Consider the following 25,860-nt stretch of genomic DNA (forward strand, 5'->3'; position numbering starts at 1 on the left):
GAGTTCTGTTCTCAGGGTCATTACTGTTTGTTCTGGACTCAGGTTATTTGTGAATTGATGCTGTATGGTTCCATTACAGTTTGTTTTCATTGAAAAAAAAAGGAAAGAGTTAAGAGAAGTGTAATAATTGTACTGTTTAGAGTACCGTTACATTGTTTATTTGTACAAGCTGGAGAGTACATCTTGAGAATTCTAGTACGTATGCTAAGCTATAGATATAGACTTGTAATATCTGTGAACTGTTATTCTCTGAGATCAACTTCATCTTAATCCTTAGAAAAAGGGAGATGTACCGATAGTGGCCTGTAGGGGCGCTATACCAGCTACTGCATGTTGAATGTACAACGTGACGAATAAAGCTCAGCTTTGTGAATGGCGACCAAGTGTGTGTGTGCACATTGATACAATATGGAGAAAACGGTAAAGTGCTGTGTCCCTTGTTGTATGAATAGATCCGAGTCTAAAAAACGATTAAACTGTCATTCTACCGCTGTAGTTCACAGGTACTCCGGTGCGGAGAATTTCTGATTTGGACTCGGAAATGGCTAAACGTCACTTTTGACGTCAGACCTAACAAGCGGATATAGACAATCTACTGTGTTACTAACATAAACAAGCACCTGTGTTAATATAGACAAGCTACTGTGTTACTAACATAAACAAGCACCTGTGTTAACATAGACATGCTACTGTGTTACTAATATTGACAAGCTACTGTGTTACTAACATAAACAAGCACCTGTGTTAACATAGACAAGCTACTGTGTTATTAACATAAACAAGGACCTGTGTTAACATAGACAAGCTACTGTGTTACTAACATAAACAAGCACCTGTGTTAACATAGACACGCTACTGTGTTACTAAGCTACTGTGTTATTAACATAGACACGCTACTGTGTTATTAACATAAACAAGCACCTGTGTTAACATAGACAAGCTACTGTGTTATTAACATAAACAAGCTACTGTGTTAACATAGACAAGCTACTGTGTTACTAACATAAACAAGCACCTGTGTTAACATAGACACGCTACTGTGTTACTAACAAAGACAAGTTACTGTGTTACTAACATAGACATGCTACTGTGTTACTAATATTGACAAGCTACTGTGTTACTGCCTTTCTGGAGCACATTTTGACTTGTTGTTGAATGCTCCTATAATGTAACTCTAAATGACAATCAGAGCAACTTGAATTACGTTTGTGCAGCCTTTTGCTCAAAAGTTATCAACGTTTCGTTTTCAGAGTCTCTTTTGACAATCTCTTCGAGAGCTGTTTTCAGTCATTAACAGAGCTGTTCTGAAAGTGTCCAAGCGGCCTGTTCTGAGAGTGGACTGTTTTTTGCATTCGTTCTCAAGTTATATCAAACTATCAAAGTGTTTTTTTCTGCCTTTCTGGAGCACATTTTGACTTGTTGTTGAATGCTCCTATATTGTAACTCTAAATGACAATCAGAGTATGTTGAATTACGTGTGTGTGTGTTTCGTTTTCAGAGTCTCTTTTGACAATCTCTTAAAGAGCTGATTTCAGTCATTAACAGAGCTGTTCTGAAAGTGTCCAAGCAGCCTGTTCTAAAAGAGTGGACTGTTTTTTGCATTCGTTCTCAAGTTATATCAAAGTGTTGTTTTCTGCCTTTCTGGAGTACATTTTGACTTGTTGCTGAATGCTCCTATAATGTAACTCTAAATGACAATCAGAGCAACTTAAATTACGTGTGTGCAGCCTTTTGCTCAAAAGTTATCAACGTTTCGTTTTCAGTGGACAAGCTACTGTGTTACTAACATAAACAAGCACCTGTGTTAATATAGACAAGCTACTGTGTTACTAATCCGCTTGTTAAGTCGTGACGTATTTCCGGGGCCAACGTTGGCTGAGGCGCTGTCTTCGAGATGCCGAAATAATAATCATAATTAATAATATTTATATAGCGCTTTTCCGAGGCTCAAATACCCAGACATTATGGAGAAAACGGTAAAGTGCTGTGTCCCTTGTTGTATGAATAGATCCGAGTCTAAAAAACGATTAAACTGTCATTCTACCGCTGTAGTTCACAGGTACTCCGGTGCGGAGAATTTCTGATTTGGACTCGGAAATGGCTAAACGTCACTTTTGACGTCAGACTTAACAAGCGGATATAGACAATCTACTGTGTTACTAACATAAACAAGCACCTGTGTTAATATAGACAAGCTACTGTGTTACTAACATAAACAAGCACCTGTGTTAACATAGACATGCTACTGTGTTACTAATATTGACAAGCTACTGTGTTACTAACATAAACAAGCACCTGTGTTAACATAGACAAGCTACTGTGTTATTAACATAAACAAGGACCTGTGTTAACATAGACAAGCTACTGTGTTACTAACATAAACAAGCACCTGTGTTAACATAGACACGCTACTGTGTTACTAAGCTACTGTGTTATTAACATAGACAAGCTACTGTGTTATTAACATAAACAAGCACCTGTGTTAACATAGACAAGCTACTGTGTTATTAACATAAACAAGCACCTGTGTTAACATAGACACGCTACTGTGTTACTAACAAAGACAAGTTACTGTGTTACTAACATAGACATGCTACTGTGTTACTAATATTGACAAGCTACTGTGTTACTGCCTTTCTGGAGCACATTTTGACTTGTTGTTGAATGCTCCTATAATGTAACTCTAAATGACAATCAGAGCAACTTGAATTACGTTTGTGCAGCCTTTTGCTCAAAAGTTATCAACGTTTCGTTTTCAGAGTGTCTTTTGACAATCTCTTCGAGAGCTGTTTTCAGTCATTAACAGAGCTGTTCTGAAAGTGTCCAAGCGGCCTGTTCTGAGAGTGGACTGTTTTTTGCATTCGTTCTCAAGTTATATCAAACTATCAAAGTGTTGTTTTCTGCCTTTCTGGAGCACATTTTGACTTGTTGTTGAATGCTCCTATATTGTAACTCTAAATGACAATCAGAGTATGTTGAATTACGTGTGTGTGTGTTTCGTTTTCAGAGTCTCTTTTGACAATCTCTTAAAGAGCTGATTTCAGTCATTAACAGAGCTGTTCTGAAAGTGTCCAAGCAGCCTGTTCTAAAAGAGTGGACTGTTTTTTGCATTCGTTCTCAAGTTATATCAAAGTGTTGTTTTCTGCCTTTCTGGAATACATTTTGACTTGTTGCTGAATGCTCCTATAATGTAACTCTAAATGACAATCAGAGCAACTTGAATTACGTGTGTGCAGCCTTTTGCTCAAAAGTTATCAACGTTTCGTTTTCAGTGGACAAGCTACTGTGTTACTAACATAAACAAGCACCTGTGTTAATATAGACAAGCTACTGTGTTACTAATCCGCTTGTTAAGTCGTGACGTATTTCCGGGGCCAACGTTGGCTGAGGCGCTGTCTTCGAGATGCCCAAATAATAATCATAATTAATAATATTTATATAGCGCTTTTCCGAGGCTCAAATACCCTGACAATATGGAGAAAACGGTAAAGTGCTGTGTCCCTTGTTGTATGAATAGATCCGAGTCTAAAAAACGATTAAACTGTCATTCTAGCGCTGTAGTTCACAGGTACTCCGGTGCGGAGAATTTCTGAATTGGACTCGGAAATGGCTAAACGTCACTTTTGACGTCAGACTTAACAAGCGGATATAGACAATCTACTGTGTTACTAACATAAACAAGCACCTGTGTTAATATAGACAAGCTACTGTGTTACTAACATAAACAAGCACCTGTGTTAACATAGACATGCTACTGTGTTACTAATATTGACAAGCTACTGTGTTACTAACATAAACAAGCACCTGTGTTAACATAGACAAGCTACTGTGTTATTAACATAAACAAGGACCTGTGTTAACATAGACAAGCTACTGTGTTACTAACATAAACAAGCACCTGTGTTAACATAGACACGCTACTGTGTTACTAAGCTACTGTGTTATTAACATAGACAAGCTACTGTGTTATTAACATAAACAAGCACCTGTGTTAACATAGACAAGCTACTGTGTTATTAACATAAACAAGCTACTGTGTTAACATAGACAAGCTACTGTGTTACTAACATAAACAAGCACCTGTGTTAACATAGACACACTACTGTGTTACTAACAAAGACAAGTTACTGTGTTATTAACATAGACATGCTACTGTGTTACTAATATTGACAAGCTACTGTGTTACTGCCTTTCTGGAGCACATTTTGACTTGTTGTTGAATGCTCCTATAATGTAACTCTAAATGACAATCAGAGCAACTTGAATTACGTTTGTGCAGCCTTTTGCTCAAAAGTTATCAACGTTTCGTTTTCAGAGTCTCTTTTGACAATCTCTTCGAGAGCTGTTTTCAGTCATTAACAGAGCTGTTCTGAAAGTGTCCAAGCGGCCTGTTCTGAGAGTGGACTGTTTTTTGCATTCGTTCTCAAGTTATATCAAACTATCAAAGTGTTGTTTTCTGCCTTTCTGGAGCACATTTTGACTTGTTGTTGAATGCTCCTATATTGTAACTCTAAATGACAATCAGAGTATGTTGAATTACGTGTGTGTGTGTTTCGTTTTCAGAGTCTCTTTTGACAATCTCTTAAAGAGCTGATTTCAGTCATTAACAGAGCTGTTCTGAAAGTGTCCAAGCAGCCTGTTCTAAAAGAGTGGACTGTTTTTTGCATTCGTTCTCAAGTTATATCAAAGTGTTGTTTTCTGCCTTTCTGGAGTACATTTTGACTTGTTGCTGAATGCTCCTATAATGTAACTCTAAATGACAATCAGAGCAACTTGAATTACGTGTGTGCAGCCTTTTGCTCAAAAGTTATCAACGTTTCGTTTTCAGTGGACAAGCTACTGTGTTACTAACATAAACAAGCACCTGTGTTAATATAGACAAGCTACTGTGTTACTAATCCGCTTGTTAAGTCGTGACGTATTTCCGGGGCCAACGTTGGCTGAGGCGCTGTCTTCGAGATGCCGAAATAATAATCATAATTAATTATATTTATATAGCGCTTTTCCGAGGCTCAAATACCCTGACAATATGGAGAAAACGCAAAGTGCTGTGTCCCTTATTTTATGAATAGATCCGAGTCTAAAAAAACGATTAAACTGTCATTCTACCGCTGTAGTTCACAGGTACTCCGGTGCGGAGAATTTCTGATTTGGACTCGGAAATGGCTACACGTCACTTTTGACGTCAGACTTAACAAGCGGATATAGACAATCTACTGTGTTACTAACATAAACAAGCACCTGTGTTAATATAGACAAGCTACTGTGTTACTAACATAAACAAGCACCTGTGTTAACATAGACATGCTACTGTGTTACTAATATTGACAAGCTACTGTGTTACTAACATAAACAAGCACCTGTGTTAACATAGACAAGCTACTGTGTTACTCACATAAACAAGCACCTGTGTTAACATAGACAAGCTACTGTGTTATTAACATAAACAAGGACCTGTGTTAACATAGACAAGCTACTGTGTTACTAACATAAACAAGCACCTGGGTTAACATAGACACGCTACTGTGTTACTAAGCTACTGTGTTATTAACATAGACAAGCTACTGTGTTATTAACATAAACAAGCACCTGTGTTAACATAGACAAGCTACTGTGTTATTAACATAAACAAGCTACTGTGTTAACATAGACATGCTACTGTGTTACTAACATAAACAAGCACCTGTGTTAACATAGACACGCTACTGTGTTACTAACAAAGACAAGTTACTGTGTTACTAACATAGACATGCTACTGTGTTACTAATATTGACAAGCTACTGTGTTACTGCCTTTCTGGAGCACATTTTGACTTGTTGTTGAATGCTCCTATAATGTAACTCTAAATGACAATCAGAGCAACTTGAATTACGTTTGTGCAGCCTTTTGCTCAAAAGTTATCAACGTTTCGTTTTCAGAGTCTCTTTTGACAATCTCTTCGAGAGCTGTTTTCAGTCATTAACAGAGCTGTTCTGAAAGCACCTGTGTTAACATAGACAAGCTACTGTGTTATTAACATAAACAAGCACCTGTGTTAACATAGACACGCTACTGTGTTACTAAGCTACTGTGTTATTAACATAGACAAGCTACTGTGTTATTAACATAAACAAGCACCTGTGTTAACATAGACAAGCTACTGTGTTATTAACATAAACAAGCTACTGTGTTAACATAGACAAGCTACTGTGTTACTAACATAAACAAGCACCTGTGTTAACATAGACACGCTACTGTGTTACTAACAAAGACAAGTTACTGTGTTACTAACATAGACATGCTACTGTGTTACTAATATTGACAAGCTACTGTGTTACTGCCTTTCTGGAGCACATTTTGACTTGTTGTTGAATGCTCCTATAATGTAACTCTAAATGACAATCAGAGCAACTTGAATTACGTTTGTGCAGCCTTTTGCTCAAAAGTTATCAACGTTTCGTTTTCAGAGTCTCTTTTGACAATCTCTTCGAGAGCTGTTTTCAGTCATTAACAGAGCTGTTCTGAAAGTGTCCAAGCGGCCTGTTCTGAGAGTGGACTGTTTTTTGCATTCGTTCTCAAGTTATATCAAACTATCAAAGTGTTGTTTTCTGCCTTTCTGGAGCACATTTTGACTTGTTGTTGAATGCTCCTATATTGTAACTCTAAATGACAATCAGAGTATGTTGAATTACGTGTGTGTGTGTTTCGTTTTCAGAGTCTCTTTTGACAATCTCTTAAAGAGCTGATTTCAGTCATTAACAGAGCTGTTCTGAAAGTGTCCAAGCAGCCTGTTCTAAAAGAGTGGACTGTTTTTTGCATTCGTTCTCAAGTTATATCAAAGTGTTGTTTTCTGCCTTTCTGGAGTACATTTTGACTTGTTGCTGAATGCTCCTATAATGTAACTCTAAATGACAATCAGAGCAACTTGAATTACGTGTGTGCAGCCTTTTGCTCAAAAGTTATCAACGTTTCGTTTTCAGTGGACAAGCTACTGTGTTACTAACATAAACAAGCACCTGTGTTAATATAGACAAGCTACTGTGTTACTAATCCGCTTGTTAAGTCGTGACGTATTTCCGGGGCCAACGTTGGCTGAGGCGCTGTCTTCGAGATGCCGAAATAATAATCATAATTAATTATATTTATATAGCGCTTTTCCGAGGCTCAAATACCCTGACAATATGGAGAAAACGCAAAGTGCTGTGTCCCTTATTTTATGAATAGATCCGAGTCTAAAAAAACGATTAAACTGTCATTCTACCGCTGTAGTTCACAGGTACTCCGGTGCGGAGAATTTCTGATTTGGACTCGGAAATGGCTACACGTCACTTTTGACGTCAGACTTAACAAGGGGATATAGACAATCTACTGTGTTACTAACATAAACAAGCACCTGTGTTAATATAGACAAGCTACTGTGTTACTAACATAAACAAGCACCTGTGTTAACATAGACATGCTACTGTGTTACTAATATTGACAAGCTACTGTGTTACTAACATAAACAAGCACCTGTGTTAACATAGACAAGCTACTGTGTTACTCACATAAACAAGCACCTGTGTTAACATAGACAAGCTACTGTGTTATTAACATAAACAAGGACCTGTGTTAACATAGACAAGCTACTGTGTTACTAACATAAACAAGCACCTGGGTTAACATAGACACGCTACTGTGTTACTAAGCTACTGTGTTATTAACATAGACAAGCTACTGTGTTATTAACATAAACAAGCACCTGTGTTAACATAGACAAGCTACTGTGTTATTAACATAAACAAGCTACTGTGTTAACATAGACATGCTACTGTGTTACTAACATAAACAAGCACCTGTGTTAACATAGACACGCTACTGTGTTACTAACAAAGACAAGTTACTGTGTTACTAACATAGACATGCTACTGTGTTACTAATATTGACAAGCTACTGTGTTACTGCCTTTCTGGAGCACATTTTGACTTGTTGTTGAATGCTCCTATAATGTAACTCTAAATGACAATCAGAGCAACTTGAATTACGTTTGTGCAGCCTTTTGCTCAAAAGTTATCAACGTTTCGTTTTCAGAGTCTCTTTTGACAATCTCTTCGAGAGCTGTTTTCAGTCATTAACAGAGCTGTTCTGAAAGCACCTGTGTTAACATAGACAAGCTACTGTGTTATTAACATAAACAAGCACCTGTGTTAACATAGACACGCTACTGTGTTACTAAGCTACTGTGTTATTAACATAGACAAGCTACTGTGTTATTAACATAAACAAGCACCTGTGTTAACATAGACAAGCTACTGTGTTATTAACATAAACAAGCTACTGTGTTAACATAGACAAGCTACTGTGTTACTAACATAAACAAGCACCTGTGTTAACATAGACACGCTACTGTGTTACTAACAAAGACAAGTTACTGTGTTACTAACATAGACATGCTACTGTGTTACTAATATTGACAAGCTACTGTGTTACTGCCTTTCTGGAGCACATTTTGACTTGTTGTTGAATGCTCCTATAATGTAACTCTAAATGACAATCAGAGCAACTTGAATTACGTTTGTGCAGCCTTTTGCTCAAAAGTTATCAACGTTTCGTTTTCAGAGTCTCTTTTGACAATCTCTTCGAGAGCTGTTTTCAGTCATTAACAGAGCTGTTCTGAAAGTGTCCAAGCGGCCTGTTCTGAGAGTGGACTGTTTTTTGCATTCGTTCTCAAGTTATATCAAACTATCAAAGTGTTGTTTTCTGCCTTTCTGGAGCACATTTTGACTTGTTGTTGAATGCTCCTATATTGTAACTCTAAATGACAATCAGAGTATGTTGAATTACGTGTGTGTGTGTTTCGTTTTCAGAGTCTCTTTTGACAATCTCTTAAAGAGCTGATTTCAGTCATTAACAGAGCTGTTCTGAAAGTGTCCAAGCAGCCTGTTCTAAAAGAGTGGACTGTTTTTTGCATTCGTTCTCAAGTTATATCAAAGTGTTGTTTTCTGCCTTTCTGGAGTACATTTTGACTTGTTGCTGAATGCTCCTATAATGTAACTCTAAATGACAATCAGAGCAACTTGAATTACGTGTGTGCAGCCTTTTGCTCAAAAGTTATCAACGTTTCGTTTTCAGTGGACAAGCTACTGTGTTACTAACATAAACAAGCACCTGTGTTAATATAGACAAGCTACTGTGTTACTAATCCGCTTGTTAAGTCGTGACGTATTTCCGGGGCCAACGTTGGCTGAGGCGCTGTCTTCGAGATGCCGAAATAATAATCATAATTAATTATATTTATATAGCGCTTTTCCGAGGCTCAAATACCCTGACAATATGGAGAAAACGCAAAGTGCTGTGTCCCTTATTTTATGAATAGATCCGAGTCTAAAAAAACGATTAAACTGTCATTCTACCGCTGTAGTTCACAGGTACTCCGGTGCGGAGAATTTCTGATTTGGACTCGGAAATGGCTACACGTCACTTTTGACGTCAGACTTAACAAGCGGATATAGACAATCTACTGTGTTACTAACATAAACAAGCACCTGTGTTAATATAGACAAGCTACTGTGTTACTAACATAAACAAGCACCTGTGTTAACATAGACATGCTACTGTGTTACTAATATTGACAAGCTACTGTGTTACTAACATAAACAAGCACCTGTGTTAACATAGACAAGCTACTGTGTTACTCACATAAACAAGCACCTGTGTTAACATAGACAAGCTACTGTGTTATTAACATAAACAAGGACCTGTGTTAACATAGACAAGCTACTGTGTTACTAACATAAACAAGCACCTGGGTTAACATAGACACGCTACTGTGTTACTAAGCTACTGTGTTATTAACATAGACAAGCTACTGTGTTATTAACATAAACAAGCACCTGTGTTAACATAGACAAGCTACTGTGTTATTAACATAAACAAGCTACTGTGTTAACATAGACATGCTACTGTGTTACTAACATAAACAAGCACCTGTGTTAACATAGACACGCTACTGTGTTACTAACAAAGACAAGTTACTGTGTTACTAACATAGACATGCTACTGTGTTACTAATATTGACAAGCTACTGTGTTACTGCCTTTCTGGAGCACATTTTGACTTGTTGTTGAATGCTCCTATAATGTAACTCTAAATGACAATCAGAGCAACTTGAATTACGTTTGTGCAGCCTTTTGCTCAAAAGTTATCAACGTTTCGTTTTCAGAGTCTCTTTTGACAATCTCTTCGAGAGCTGTTTTCAGTCATTAACAGAGCTGTTCTGAAAGCACCTGTGTTAACATAGACAAGCTACTGTGTTATTAACATAAACAAGCACCTGTGTTAACATAGACACGCTAATGTGTTACTAAGCTACTGTGTTATTAACATAGACAAGCTACTGTGTTATTAACATAAACAAGCAACTGTGTTAACATAGACAAGCTACTGTGTTATTAACATAAACAAGCTACTGTGTTAACATAGACAAGCTACTGTGTTACTAACATAAACAAGCACCTGTGTTAACATAGACACGCTACTGTGTTACTAACAAAGACAAGTTACTGTGTTACTAACATAGACATGCTACTGTGTTACTAATATTGACAAGCTACTGTGTTACTGCCTTTCTGGAGCACATTTTGACTTGTTGTTGAATGCTCCTATAATGTAACTCTAAATGACAATCAGAGCAACTTGAATTACGTTTGTGCAGCCTTTTGCTCAAAAGTTATCAACGTTTCGTTTTCAGAGTCTCTTTTGACAATCTCTTCGAGAGCTGTTTTCAGTCATTAACAGAGCTGTTCTGAAAGTGTCCAAGCGGCCTGTTCTGAGAGTGGACTGTTTTTTGCATTCGTTCTCAAGTTATATCAAACTATCAAAGTGTTGTTTTCTGCCTTTCTGGAGCACATTTTGACTTGTTGTTGAATGCTCCTATATTGTAACTCTAAATGACAATCAGAGTATGTTGAATTACGTGTGTGTGTTTCGTTTTCAGAGTCTCTTTTGACAGTCTCTTAAAGAGCTGATTTCAGTCATTAACAGAGCTGTTCTGAAAGTGTCCAAGCAGCCTGTTCTAAAAGAGTGGACTGTTTTTTGCATTCGTTCTCAAGTTATATCAAAGTGTTGTTTTCTGCCTTTCTGGAGTACATTTTGACTTGTTGCTGAATGCTCCTATAATGTAACTCTAAATGACAATCAGAGCAACTTGAATTACGTGTGTGCAGCCTTTTGCTCAAAAGTTATCAACGTTTCGTTTTCAGTGGACAGGCTACTGTGTTACTAACATAAACAAGCACCTGTGTTAATATAGACAAGCTACTGTGTTACTAATCCGCTTGTTAAGTCGTGACGTATTTCCGGGGCCAACGTTGGCTGAGGCGCTGTCTTCGAGATGCCGAAATAATAATCATAATTAATAATATTTATATAGCGCTTTTCCGAGGCTCAAATACCCTGACAATATGGAGAAAACGGTAAAGTGCTGTGTCCCTTGTTGTATGAATAGATCCGAGTCTAAAAAACGATTAAACTGTCATTCTACCGCTGTAGTTCACAGGTACTCCGGTGGGGAGAATTTCTGATTTGGACTCGGAAATGGCTAAACGTCACTTTTGACGTCAGACTTAACAAGCGGATATAGACAATCTACTGTGTTACTAACATAAACAAGCACCTGTGTTAATATAGACAAGCTACTGTGTTACTAACATAAACAAGCACCTGTGTTAACATAGACATGCTACTGTGTTACTAATATTGACAAGCTACTGTGTTACTAACATAAACAAGCACCTGTGTTAACATAGACAAGCTACTGTGTTATTAACATAAACAAGGACCTGTGTTAACATAGACAAGCTACTGTGTTACTAACATAAACAAGCACCTGTGTTAACATAGACACGCTACTGTGTTACTAAGCTACTGTGTTATTAACATAAACAAGCTACTGTGTTAACATAGACATGCTACTGTGTTACTAACATAAACAAGCACCTGTGTTAACATAGACACGCTACTGTGTTACTAACAAAGACAAGTTACTGTGTTACTAACATAGACATGCTACTGTGTTACTAATATTGACAAGCTACTGTGTTACTGCCTTTCTGGAGCACATTTTGACTTGTTGTTGAATGCTCCTATAATGTAACTCTAAATGACAATCAGAGCAACTTGAATTACGTTTGTGCAGCCTTTTGCTCAAAAGTTATCAACGTTTCGTTTTCAGAGTCTCTTTTGACAATCTCTTCGAGAGCTGTTTTCAGTCATTAACAGAGCTGTTCTGAAAGCACCTGTGTTAACATAGACAAGCTACTGTGTTATTAACATAAACAAGCACCTGTGTTAACATAGACACGCTAATGTGTTACTAAGCTACTGTGTTATTAACATAGACAAGCTACTGTGTTATTAACATAAACAAGCACCTGTGTTAACATAGACAAGCTACTGTGTTATTAACATAAACAAGCTACTGTGTTAACATAGACAAGCTACTGTGTTACTAACATAAACAAGCACCTGTGTTAACATAGACACGCTACTGTGTTACTAACAAAGACAAGTTACTGTGTTACTAACATAGACATGCTACTGTGTTACTAATATTGACAAGCTACTGTGTTACTGCCTTTCTGGAGCACATTTTGACTTGTTGTTGAATGCTCCTATAATGTAACTCTAAATGACAATCAGAGCAACTTGAATTACGTTTGTGCAGCCTTTTGCTCAAAAGTTATCAACGTTTCGTTTTCAGAGTCTCTTTTGACAATCTCTTCGAGAGCTGTTTTCAGTCATTAACAGAGCTGTTCTGAAAGTGTCCAAGCGGCCTGTTCTGAGAGTGGACTGTTTTTTGCATTCGTTCTCAAGTTATATCAAACTATCAAAGTGTTGTTTTCTGCCTTTCTGGAGCACATTTTGACTTGTTGTTGAATGCTCCTATATTGTAACTCTAAATGACAATCAGAGTATGTTGAATTACGTGTGTGTGTGTTTCGTTTTCAGAGTCTCTTTTGACAGTCTCTTAAAGAGCTGATTTCAGTCATTAACAGAGCTGTTCTGAAAGTGTCCAAGCAGCCTGTTCTAAAAGAGTGGACTGTTTTTTGCATTCGTTCTCAAGTTATATCAAAGTGTTGTTTTCTGCCTTTCTGGAGTACATTTTGACTTGTTGCTGAATGCTCCTATAATGTAACTCTAAATGACAATCAGAGCAACTTGAATTACGTGTGTGCAGCCTTTTGCTCAAAAGTTATCAACGTTTCGTTTTCAGTGGACAAGCTACTGTGTTACTAACATAAACAAGCACCTGTGTTAATATAGACAAGCTACTGTGTTACTAATCCGCTTGTTAAGTCGTGACGTATTTCCGGGGCCAACGTTGGCTGAGGCGCTGTCTTCGAGATGCCGAAATAATAATCATAATTAATAATATTTATATAGCGCTTTTCCGAGGCTCAAATACCCTGACAATATGGAGAAAACGGTAAAGTGCTGTGTCCCTTGTTGTATGAATAGATCCGAGTCTAAAAAACGATTAAACTGTCATTCTACCGCTGTAGTTCACAGGTACTCCGGTGGGGAGAATTTCTGATTTGGACTCGGAAATGGCTAAACGTCACTTTTGACGTCAGACTTAACAAGCGGATATAGACAATCTACTGTGTTACTAACATAAACAAGCACCTGTGTTAATATAGACAAGCTACTGTGTTACTAACATAAACAAGCACCTGTGTTAACATAGACATGCTACTGTGTTACTAATATTGACAAGCTACTGTGTTACTAACATAAACAAGCACCTGTGTTAACATAGACAAGCTACTGTGTTATTAACATAAACAAGGACCTGTGTTAACATAGACAAGCTACTGTGTTACTAACATAAACAAGCACCTGTGTTAACATAGACACGCTACTGTGTTACTAAGCTACTGTGTTATTAACATAAACAAGCTACTGTGTTAACATAGACATGCTACTGTGTTACTAACATAAACAAGCACCTGTGTTAACATAGACACGCTACTGTGTTACTAACAAAGACAAGTTACTGTGTTACTAACATAGACATGCTACTGTGTTACTAATATTGACAAGCTACTGTGTTACTGCCTTTCTGGAGCACATTTTGACTTGTTGTTGAATGCTCCTATAATGTAACTCTAAATGACAATCAGAGCAACTTGAATTACGTTTGTGCAGCCTTTTGCTCAAAAGTTATCAACGTTTCGTTTTCAGAGTCTCTTTTGACAATCTCTTCGAGAGCTGTTTTCAGTCATTAACAGAGCTGTTCTGAAAGTGTCCAAGCGGCCTGTTCTGAGAGTGGACTGTTTTTTGCATTCGTTCTCAAGTTATATCAAACTATCAAAGTGTTGTTTTCTGCCTTTCTGGAGCACATTTTGACTTGTTGTTGAATGCTCCTATATTGTAACTCTAAATGACAGAGTATGTTGAATTACGTGTGTGCAGCCTTTTGCTCAAAAGTTATCAATGTTTCGTTTTCAGAGTCTCTTTTGACAATCTCTTAAAGAGCTGATTTCAGTCATTAACAGAGCTGTTCTGAAAGTGTCCAAGCAGCCTGTTCTAAAAGAGTGGACTGTTTTTTGCATTCGTTCTCAAGTTATATCAAAGTGTTGTTTTCTGCCTTTCTGGAGCACATTTTGACTTGTTGCTGAATGCTCCTATAATGTAACTCTAAATGACAATCAGAGCAACTTGAATTACGTGTGTGCAGCCTTTTGCTCAAAAGTTATCAACGTTTCGTTTTCAGTGGACAAGCTACTGTGTTACTAACATAAACAAGCACCTGTGTTAATATAGACAAGCTACTGTGTTACTAATCCGCTTGTTAAGTCGTGACGTATTTCCGGGGCCAACGTTGGCTGAGGCGCTGTCTTCGAGATGCCGAAATAATAATAATAATTAATTATATTTATATAGCGCTTTTCCGAGGCTCAAATACCCCGACAATATGGAGAAAACGGTAAAGTGCTGTGTCCCTTGTTGTATGAATAGATCCGAGTCTAAAAAAACGATTAAACTGTCATTCTACCGCTGTAGTTCACAGGTACTCCGGTGCGGAGAATTTCTGATTTGGACTCGGAAATGGCTAAACGTCACTTTTGACGTCAGACTTAACAAGCGGATATAGACAATCTACTGTGTTACTAACATAAACAAGCACCTGTGTTAATATAGACAAGCTACTGTGTTACTAACATAAACAAGCACCTGTGTTAACATAGACATGCTACTGTGTTACTAATATTGACAAGCTACTGTGTTACTAACATAAACAAGCACCTGTGTTAACATAGACAAGCTACTGTGTTATTAACATAAACAAGGACCTGTGTTAACATAGACAAGCTACTGTGTTACTAACATAAACAAGCACCTGTGTTAACATAGACATGCTACTGTGTTACTAATATTGACAAGCTACTGTGTTACTAACATAAACAAGCACCTGTGTTAACATAGACAAGCTACTGTGTTACTCACATAAACAAGCACCTGTGTTAACATAGACAAGCTACTGTGTTATTAACATAAACAAGGACCTGTGTTAACATAGACAAGCTACTGTGTTACTAACATAAACAAGCACCTGTGTTAACATAGACAAGCTACTGGGTTACTCACATAAACAAGCACCTGTGTTAACATAGACAAGCTACTGTGTTATTAACATAAACAAGGACCTGTGTTAACATAGACAAGCTACTGTGTTACTAACATAAACAAGCACCTGTGTTAACATAGACACGCTACTGTGTTACTAAGCTACTGTGTTATTAACATAGACAAGCTACTGTGTTATTAACATAAACAAGCACCTGTGTTAACATAGACAAGCTACTGTGTTATTAACATAAACAAGCACCTGTGTTAACATAGACACGCTACTGTGTTACTAACAAAGACAAGTTACTGTGTTACTAACATAGACATGCTACTGTGTTACTAATATTGACAAGCTACTGTGTTACTGCCTTTCTGGAGCACATTTTGACTTGTTGTTGAATGCTCCTATAATGTAACTCTAAATGACAATCAGAGCAACTTGAATTACGTTTGTGCAGCCTTTTGCTCAAAAGTTATCAACGTTTCGGTTTCAGAGTCTCTTTTGACAATCTCTTCGAGAGCTGTTTTCAGTCATTAACAGAGCTGTTCTGAAAGTGTCCAAGCGGCCTGTTCTGAGAGTGGACTGTTTTTTGCATTCGTTCTCAAGTTATATCAAACTATCAAAGTGTTGTTTTCTGCCTTTCTGGAGCACATTTTGACTTGTTGTTGAATGCTCCTATATTGTAACTCTAAATGACAATCAGAGTATGTTGAATTACGTGTGTGCAGCCTTTTGCTCAAAAGTTATCAATGTTTCGTTTTCAGAGTCTCTTTTGACAATCTCTTAAAGAGCTGATTTCAGTCATTAACAGAGCTGTTCTGAAAGTGTCCAAGCAGCCTGTTCTAAAAGAGTGGGCTGTTTTTTGCATTCGTTCTCAAGTTATATCAAAGTGTTGTTTTCTGCCTTTCTGGAGTACATTTTGACTTGTTGCTGAATGCTCCTATAATGTAACTCTAAATGACAATCAGAGCAACTTGAATTACGTGTGTGCAGCCTTTTGCTCAAAAGTTATCAACGTTTCGTTTTCAGTGGACAAGCTACTGTGTTACTAACATAAACAAGCACCTGTGTTAATATAGACAAGCTACTGTGTTACTAATCCTCTTGTTAAGTCGTGACGTATTTCCGGGGCCAACGTTGGCTGAGGCGCTGTCTTCGAGATGCCGAAATAATAATCATAATTAATAATATTTATATAGCGCTTTTCCGAGGCTCAAATACCCTGACAATATGGAGAAAACGGTAAAGTGCTGTGTCCCTTGTTGTATGAATAGATCCGAGTCTAAAAAACGATTAAACTGTCATTCTACCGCTGTAGTTCACAGGTACTCCGGTGCGGAGAATTTCTGATTTGGACTCGGAAATGGCTAAACGTCACTTTTGACGTCAGACTTAACAAGCGGATATAGACAATCTACTGTGTTACTAACATAAACAAGCACCTGTGTTAATATAGACAAGCTACTGTGTTACTAACATAAACAAGCACCTGTGTTAACATAGACATGCTACTGTGTTACTAATATTGACAAGCTACTGTGTTACTAACATAAACAAGCACCTGTGTTAACATAGACAAGCTACTGTGTTATTAACATAAACAAGGACCTGTGTTAACATAGACAAGCTACGGTGTTACTAACATAAACAAGCACCTGTGTTAACATAGACACGCTACTGTGTTACTAAGCTACTGTGTTATTAACATAGACAAGCTACTGTGTTATTAACATAAACAAGCACCTGTGTTAACATAGACAAGCTACTGTGTTATTAACATAAACAAGCTACTGTGTTAACATAGACAAGCTACTGTGTTACTAACATAAACAAGCGCCTGTGTTAACATAGACACGCTACTGTGTTACTAACAAAGACAAGTTACTGTGTTACTAACATAGACATGCTACTGTGTTACTAATATTGACAAGCTACTGTGTTACTGCCTTTCTGGAGCACATTTTGACTTGTTGTTGAATGCTCCTATAATGTAACTCTAAATGACAATCAGAGCAACTTGAATTACGTTTGTGCAGCCTTTTGCTCAAAAGTTATCAACGTTTCGTTTTCAGAGTCTCTTTTGACAATCTCTTCGAGAGCTGTTTTCAGTCATTAACAGAGCTGTTCTGAAAGTGTCCAAGCGGCCTGTTCTGAGAGTGGACTGTTTTTTGCATTCGTTCTCAAGTTATATCAAACTATCAAAGTGTTGTTTTCTGCCTTTCTGGAGCACATTTTGACTTGTTGTTGAATGCTCCTATATTGTAACTCTAAATGACAATCAGAGTATGTTGAATTACGTGTGTGTGTGTTTCGTTTTCAGAGTCTCTTTTGACAATCTCTTAAAGAGCTGATTTCAGTCATTAACAGAGCTGTTCTGAAAGTGTCCAAGCAGCCTGTTCTAAAAGAGTGGACTGTTTTTTGCATTCGTTCTCAAGTTATATCAAAGTGTTGTTTTCTGCCTTTCTGGAGTACATTTTGACTTGTTGCTGAATGCTCCTGTCGTATATTTTCTACTTAAAAACACACACATACCTTGGATTTGTATGATAAGGCTTGGTAACAGTTTCATTTACATTTATGGCATTTATGGCTTGTTCCAAAGCGGAGCCGTTGGGCCTACAGGCAAGCTCTCTGAGGGAGTCAGGTTACGACAGACCACATAGTCGAGCGCACACACACACACACACACACACACACACACACACACACACACACACACACACACACACTGATCATTAACAGATGGCCCCTGGACCAGCTATCAGAGACCTGGGGGTTGGGCAAAGACACACATACACGCTGGCCCCTCCCCTCTGGAACGAAACGGGGAGAGAGAGAGAGAGCGTCCTCTTTCCAGCCCAGGTCCACGGGGAACGCATGTAATGTATATATCTGTCTGATTAAATTGTCTTAAACTCAATATCTGTTCTTTGATTCATAACCAATAAGAAATACACAACACATGGCGAGCCTAGCAGGAGACAATATAGCTTAATTTACAGTATTGTGCAAACTCTTCAATCCGACGAAGAAGGTAGGTTTTCTGCAGAGATCTCTCTCTAGTCGATTGGTGTGTTTAAAATAGACTGTAAATCTCAGATAAGTTATAGTCAAAAGAATCTTGTGTAACGGTAATCTTGTTGGAATAGAAACAAACTTTTCATAATCTTTAATAAGCCTGGGTTGGTGATAAGGGCCAAATTTGGTAATTCGCCTTTTTGTGTAATATTGTGTAGTCTATTTTTGTAACTAATAGATATTGTTTGGACGGTATTACGGAATATCGTGAGTGTGTGTGTAGAATTGTGTTAAAGTGTAAATGGACTGTAGTCTATTTTGTATTGTAGCAGTGAAAAACATATGAGACTCTTTGTTTGTGTGAAAGGACGCCATTGTGTAAGCGGAGCTTAGGCGCCATTTGCATTGTCCTTTCAGCGGAGCTTAGGCGCCATTTGCATTGTCCTTTCAGCGGAGCTTAGGCGCCATTTGCAGTGTCCTTTCAGCGGAGCTTAGGCGCCATTTGCATTGTCCTTTGCCATTGTGTAAACGGAGCGATAACACGCACGCTCGGGCACGCGCGCAGACACGCGGACACACAGGGCCTAGATATCTCTGTGAAGGGACCGTGTAAGATTTAGTTCGGTAACTAATAGTTAAATTGCATTGAAAAGAGCATTATTGTTATAGACTAAGAAATCGATTCTTCAGAACTGTGTCAGAGAATCCATTCTTAGACGCCATTGTCTTTGTCCTTGAGGAAGGACACACACAGAGGCCATCTCTGTGTGGAAAACGTGAATGAATATTTGAATGAGATAAATAATAGTTTAACTGGATTGAAAGATAATCGTGAAATTGTTGTGTTGTGGAAAGCAAAATATATGTTGTGAGACTAATCTTTTCACAGCAGCGGGTTTCCCCTCAGAGGAGAAGGACAAAGACTAGCCCCTCCTTCCCCTACTCCATTTTACACGGAGGAGCTGGCGCATGCGCAATCGATACGCAAGTCGGTTGCTTGGCGCCGCCTGCTGGACAAAATACGACAAGACATTTTTAAAACATTGGCTCTCTGTAAATTGATGAAATACAACCCTCCTTCATTGATGATGTTTGTAAATGATCGTTATATATTAATTTAATTAATTACTAATTGATTGAATTAATTATTCAGATCATTTCATTTTCTGTTTCACAGAACTTTGATCAATTGTTTTGTGATAATCTAATAATAATCATTTCTTTTTTCGATAATAGCTGAATGACTTCACAGGTTTACATCAATGAAGTGTCAATGAATAATTCTAACTAATCATTCATTCCTTTCACTTAACAAGTCGATTTCTTTACAGATTGTAATTAATAATTAATCATTCATTCTTTTCCAAATAACAAGTCGATTTCTTTACAGGTTATAATTAATATTTGTAATTTACATCTTTTATTTCAAGTTAGGTCATGTCCCCAGCTTTTGATTAGGAATAGCAGAATAGATTGTATTGATAATTAAGCAGTAAAAGGGTTTTTGTAAATCAGTGAATACTTAGGTGTTGACCAACCTTTGTGATTTAATAATTGTGTTGACCAGAACTGTAATTAGTATTGAATGAGTAATTAAGTGACACATATTCATAAACAATTAGGAAACACATTTAAGTATAAAGTACTTACACAGAGATTAGATTTAAGTTAATACTGCACTGACATACACAAGAGGCAAATCTGTTATTCTGAGTTGCAGGGTTTTGTGGGGATGGTTAATACAGTTATATTGGACTAGCATTTGTTTTAGCAAACAAGACAATAGGAAGGTGGGTTGTAAGAAGCGTACACCTTATCTAATATAGAATATTGTCAGCATATTGAGCAAGTAGAATGGGGTCGAATTCCACGAAGCTGTTAAAAGATATTAGTGAACATCGTGGAATGTTGGCTACGTTATCCCCTATGGCTGTAGTGGAAAAAATGAATCCTCTTGTTAGGGAAATTAGCAAAATGTCTACGAAATGGAATAGCCGTTGGGCATACATTGAACAGCCGTGGCCGAAAGAGGGCAGCCTTAATTTACAAATAATTGCAACATTGGAAATACTTATCAATGGGCACAAAGCACATCAAAGAGGAAAGATTAGATCAGAGAAACGCAAGTTAGAGTTAGCTATTTTAGATCTATTTAAGGTAGAGGGACAGAAAATAGCTCAGATGGAACCGGAAAAGAAAAAAGAATTGGCCAGAACACTGGAACAGAAATTGAACATTTCATCCCCAGACATGTGTCCTGTCTCCAGTCCCCCTCCATACGCTAAGGCACTGGAGGACCATTCCCAGAAGAAGAAGACCAAGAAGGAGCCAAGGGGAAAAGGGGACGACAGGAGTGACGAGGAAGATGACAGCAAAGATGGCCGTGAAGACTCAAGAGATGACGACAGTGCAGACGAAGGCTACCACGCGCAGGTCAGGAAGGTGATAGCCACAGCCGAAAGGAAAGGTGGGAGAAGACGCCCGGAGAAAGCGGAAAGAGAGGAAGAAAGACACCACAGATGGCTGAAGGAGCAACGAGAAAGGGAGAAAGAGGGAGATTGTCACCGAATGTCATCAAATACATTAAAGAACTGTCCAGTGCTGATTCGGGGTAACAAGATGGAATATCATCCGTGGCATCATACAGATCTGTCTGAAGTGATCGAGAAACTCCCAGTTCTGGAGGAGGGAGGACATTCGTGGACGCGAGAGGTCGACGTGATACTGACAGGAACGCAGGCCGCAATGGGAGACCTGAAAAGACTCTTAGCTTTTATTGCAGGATTGGATACAATGCAGGAAATATTGATGAAGGCAGGACTTCATAGATATATCAATACATCAGCTTATGATCCAGAGCTCTTCGCAGCAAACAGAGGCAAACTGTGGAAAGCAATCAGAGAGACTTACCCTACTCACATTCACCCAGACAATATCATTGTGAAGCCACTGGGGGGAGATGAGAATCCCCGGGGTTTTGTGGCCCGTGTGCACTCTCAATGGAGAAGTGTGACAGGGAAAGACGCTGAAGATAACCCCTTAGAAAAATCCATAATCAGGGAAAAAATACAAGAAGGGCTTCCTACCCCAGTTAAGGATAAGCTAGCAGAAGTGGTGGGGCTACGACACATGAACAAAGCTGTTTATATAGACCACGTAGCTCATCAAGTTGAGTTATATCGAAAGAATATTCAGATACAGAAGGCAGAAGACGAAGAATCACTCAGAATATTGACTCATTTGCAATTGACTGAAAGCGAGAGGAACATAGAGGGAGTGCAGGCTTTAGCCCCACAGCAACAGCCACCTGGAGTGCAGACTGCTACTTACCAGTCCTACTCACAGAGGCCACAAGGGGGGTATCCATACCCACAAGGGCCACCAGGGGTGCAAGCGGTTCCATACCAGATGTACAACCAGCCTGGCCAAGGACCACCACCAGGGGGATGGACAGCAGCAGGGAAGAAGATGCTAGAACCGTGTTACCAATGCGACCAGAATGGACATCTAGCCTGTACCTGCTGCAACAGGCCCCAGGGGGGCGCAGGGGGGAGCCAAGGAGGAGGATATTGGCCTCCTACTACACCTGCTCCAGGAGTGATGAACCCTTACGGAGGCCCAGCAGCTGGCCTATAGGGGTGCCCGGAAGATCCGAGTGGGAGGTGCCAGCTGGTGGTGACACAGAAGCCTGAAGACGCCACGCACCTTCCTATGTCTAGAGAATATGTGAAGACAATCGGATTTGAGGGAATTAAACAGCTGATTCCTACAACTGAGCTTGTAGACTTAGAGTACAAGGGACAGAGAGCAACTCTGTCAACATTTGTGTCAGAACACACGCCAACAGGGCTGCTAGGGAGAGATGCTCTATGCCAATTGAACTGTACAGTAAAATGCACACCTGACGGCTGTCAGGTGACGGTGCCATCCGGTGTTCAGATTCCATCGACAGCCAGAGTGATTAAGCATAGAACAGACCTACAAGCTTTGCCTTTAAAGGGAGCTGATATAGAATATTGGGTTGATGGGTCTTGTTACGGGGTAGGAGAAACGTTGTGCGCTGGGTATTCCTTAGTTAAAGCACAGAATTCAAAGTTTATTGTAGAACAGGCTGAGGCAGTTCCTCAGCCTTGCTCGGCTCAGTTGGCTGAATTGATTGCCCTCACGGAAGCATGCAACTTGGGAACCGGACGGAGAGTGACAGTGTACACCGACTCTGCCTATGCACATAATGTTTGTCATTTTAATGGAGCTGTATGGAGGGGGCGGGGTTTTAAGAGAACTGATGGTACGCCTATACAGCACCACGCACAGATCATGAAGCTGTTACAGGCCATGATGAAGCCAAAGGAATTAGCCATAGTGAAGTGTGCCGCACACAGGTCTGAATCATCACATGTCACACAAGGTAACAGGGCTGCAGAGGATGCAGCCAAAGCCATTACAGGAGCAGACAAGGCAGGTAAAGGTCTTCTGGTCACACATGAAAAGCAATTACAGGGCATGGTCGCACTTGAGGATTTATTGATGTTACAGAGTAGAGTAACTACGTTAGACAAGAACGTTTGGCTAGCAAGGGGGGCAAGTCAGGATGACACAGGTCTATGGAGGAATCATGAGGGGTTGGTTGTAGCACCCTCAGATTTAATAGGCATGTTAATACGGGAAGCTCATGGATTAGCACATGTGGCTAGGGGGGAGGTAAGACGCAAGATCACCAAGGAATATGGGTTTTGGAGTCCATATTTGATGGAACAGATTGACCATGCTTTAGGTCAATGTGGGGTCTGTTGGAGAAACAACATCAGAGTGGGTACCCCAGTGGTGTCTGGGCATATCCCTACCCCAATAGGGCCACGGGTGGTGGACAGGGGGGTGGATGTACAGAGTAGGCAGGATGTTGTGCCAACAGGTACCGAGGTCCCCAGAGAACCTGAGAAGGAGGAGCTACGACGAGATGCTGTGGTGTTGCCTGAGCCAGTGGCAATGCCAGTGTTACAGCCAGTGACATTACCGGCAGTGCCTGAAACCGAGGGGACAGTGGAAAGCTGTCCAGATGCCAATGAACCAGAAACCAACGAAGCAGAGAGTGTTGACAGTCTGGAGGTCCAGCCTGGGAGTGTCCAAAGCCTGGACACCTGTGCTACTGGGGATGCTGGCGAGTGCCTGCACCATGCTTCAGATGATGCTGAGGGCGACTCCCCAGACCTTGATCAGCGTGGGAGGGGACCAGGCGGCTGCCTGAACCTCAATGACACTGACGGACGACGACCAGTTAGGAAAAGATTAAAGACTATGAATAGGGTAGTGAAGCAGCAGATCAAAGGGAACGACGGGAATGGACAGCAGATGATAGCATGGCTGGAAACGGTCTTAGGGGCATGGGAAACTTATTTTGCTAAGATAGGAGCACCTATTATAGCAGACATGATTTTTGACTTTCTTAGGAGGCAGGGCCTCATTGACTGTTTTTGGAAAATCAGTCACTCAGTCCACGTTAATGAACTTTTCAGAAGACTAGTCCTCATCTGAGGTGAAGATCTATGCATTAATGCATTCCCTTTGTCCTGTGCTTACTGTTGGGGAATTATGTGTTATGATAACTGAATGTCATTATTTGTGTATTGTTTGTGTATTTGTGTGATTGATGTCAGTTGAGAAGTGATGTGGTGGTTATGCAAAGATAGGAGAGAGGTTCTGTTCCTAGCGCAACGAAAATGGAAGCTCCTGACTATGAAAGTGTTATCAATCTGAGACAGCGGTAAAGGCTGTTCTCCAACTGGGTTCAAGTGCTAGCAACCTCTGACCCTGACGCTTCAAGGACAAAGAAAACATCGGTCGTTGGAAGTTTCTGTATTGATTTGTGCATGATGAACTGTGTTTAGTTTAATTGTGATTGTTATTTTCAAGATTCTTTTTATTATTGGTTGTTTTCTATTTTTTGTTTATGATATCTTTGGGTCCTAATACTGGTCCTGGGTTGGTCTGTGTTATTGTGCTTCTTGTGTTGTGTGTTGGTGTAGTTTTTCTGTCTGTTGTTGTTTATTTTTTAATTTTTAATTATTTTTATTTATTTATTTTTTTTTAATTTTTTTTTTAGATGTTTTGTGGGGTTTTGTGTTTTTGTTTTTGTTTTGTGGTCGTTTAGTTTCGGAACACCCTCTGGGTGGTCCGAGGGGGGATGTGTCGTATATTTTCTACTTAAAAACACACACATACCTTGGATTTGTATGATAAGGCTTGGTAACAGTTTCATTTACATTTATGGCATTTATGGCTTGTTCCAAAGCGGAGCCGTTGGGCCTACAGGCAAGCTCTCTGAGGGAGTCAGGTTACGACAGACCACATAGTCGAGCGCACACACACACACACACACACACACACACACACACACACACACACTGATCATTAACAGATGGCCCCTGGACCAGCTATCAGAGACCTGGGGGTTGGGCAAAGACACACATACACGCTGGCCCCTCCCCTCTGGAACGAAACGGGGAGAGAGAGAGAGAGCGTCCTCTTTCCAGCCCAGGTCCACGGGGAACGCATGTAATGTATATATCTGTCTGATTAAATTGTCTTAAACTCAATATCTGTTCTTTGATTCATAACCAATAAGAAATACACAACACTCCTATAATGTAACTCTAAATGACAATCAGAGCAACTTGAATTACGTGTGTGCAGCCTTTTGCTCAAAAGTTATCAACGTTTCGTTTTCAGTGGACAAGCTACTGTGTTACTAACATAAACAAGCACCTGTGTTAATATAGACAAGCTACTGTGTTACTAATCCGCTTGTTAAGTCGTGACGTATTTCCGGGGCCAACGTTGGCTGAGGCGCTGTCTTCGAGATGCCCAAATAATAATCATAATTAATAATATTTATATAGCGCTTTTCCGAGGCTCAAATACCCTGACAATATGGAGAAAACGGTAAAGTGCTGTGTCCCTTGTTGTATGAATAGATCCGAGTCTAAAAAACGATTAAACTGTCATTCTACCGCTGTAGTTCACAGGTACTCCGGTGCGGAGAATTTCTGATTTGGACTCGGAAATGGCTAAACGTCACTTTTGACGTCAGACTTAACAAGCGGATATAGACAATCTACTGTGTTACTAACATAAACAAGCACCTGTGTTAATATAGACAAGCTACTGTGTTACTAACATAAACAAGCACCTGTGTTAACATAGACATGCTACTGTGTTACTAATATTGACAAGCTACTGTGTTACTAACATAA

Source organism: Nansenia antarctica (genome assembly GCF_963989245.1).
Source record: "Nansenia antarctica genome assembly, chromosome: 6".
Classification (NCBI taxonomy): domain Eukaryota; kingdom Metazoa; phylum Chordata; class Actinopteri; order Argentiniformes; family Microstomatidae; genus Nansenia; species Nansenia antarctica.